Raw genomic sequence first — 1,470 nt, 5'->3', positions numbered from 1 at the left:
AAAACATGCTGAGATACAACATTACAATTGAGCTCAGAGTGAAAGTACAGATTAATTTAGATGAAAATGCATTAATAGGATGTTATAATTATGCCCAAATAAGCTATAAACCCTGGTCAAGTTTATATTTGAACTCAGTGGGGGGCCAACCTTTCCGGCAAGCATACCACAAATTAACCCACATCCTTCCCAAGTGCCACTCTGATCTTTTCCCCTTACCTGATCTGCTGCTAAGCTTTCTGCTCCCTGATGAAGCTGCTGCTCTATCTGCCACTGTGCTGCCTCTCCCCTCCCCAACGTGCCGTATACCACACACAGAGCTTGCCTGTACGACAGGATGACTACCCCTGTTTTAACTCAATCTTGCCAAACCTGAAAGTATGCTACTAAGGTAACCAGACTTCCTTTATTCAGCTCTGTATTGATCCTGTGCAATATTCAAATTATTAAGATGAAGAGCCAATGGTGATTTTAAAATGATTTGAGAAAGAGCCATGTTTCACTTCTTGGTATCACTACACCGCTGCAGTCTCTAAGCTACCTGCTGTACACTCTTTACCTAGCATTGACAAGGACCTTACTATAAAGTCAATAAGAAAAGAGGCTTCTTAATCAGCTGCTGGTTTGGGCCCATAAAGTCGTATTAATGTTTTAGATCAGATATGAGGCTCTATCTAAGAATTGTTAAGAAAGATTCATTAGGAACTCACTACCCCTGGACTTTATAACATTCCTGGAGCTTAAATAGCCTGGATAAATTCTTCCTTATCTGGTTTGCCTATGTGAATGACTGCAGCCTTGCATTTAGAAGCCTTTTTTTGGAGTACAGTCCTTGCCATAGCGTTACCTTATTAGGACTTTATAACATTCCTGGAGCTTAAATAGCCTGGATAAATTCTTCCTTATCTGGTTTGCCTATGTGAATGACTGCAGCCTTGCATTTAGAAGCCTTTTTTGGAGTACAGTCCTTGCCATAGTGTTATCTTATTAGGACCTCTTCACTATTGTGATCTTTCATTATATTAAGGATGCCCTACACCTATAGTTTTGCCTTAAAGGGCTGCACAAAACCCCTACTCACCTGCTGCTCAAAAGAAGTGGCTGCAATAGCTTGCTTATTGTAAACTCTGGCTAGGGACAGAAATTACACATTGGTATAAGTGATTAGAACTCAGTTCAAATCTGTAATACAACAGAAGTTCAGGCCACATAAACCACTTACAAAATGGCCAAAACCAGTTTAAGATAAACCTGGATGTAGTATCAGACTTAACTAATTTAGCTTAAATCATTTTATTGAACAGATTCAAGTTAACTCAAAAATCCCCCAGCATCCCAGGGTGCTTTGCATCTCTCCCAAAATCTACCCTCTGAAGGGTGGGTGGAGTAGCCTTGACCCAAGTTGTCTGGCTTCAGCCAAACAGGGATGTGTGCTTTACCCCCTCCCCCCCCCCCCCCCGCCCCCTACCC

This window comes from Alligator sinensis, unplaced genomic scaffold, assembly GCF_000455745.1.
Source record: "Alligator sinensis unplaced genomic scaffold, ASM45574v1 scaffold121_1, whole genome shotgun sequence".
NCBI classification, from domain to species: domain Eukaryota; kingdom Metazoa; phylum Chordata; order Crocodylia; family Alligatoridae; genus Alligator; species Alligator sinensis.
The sequence above is the reverse complement of the archived record's forward strand: the minus strand, read 5'-3'. Positions refer to the sequence as shown.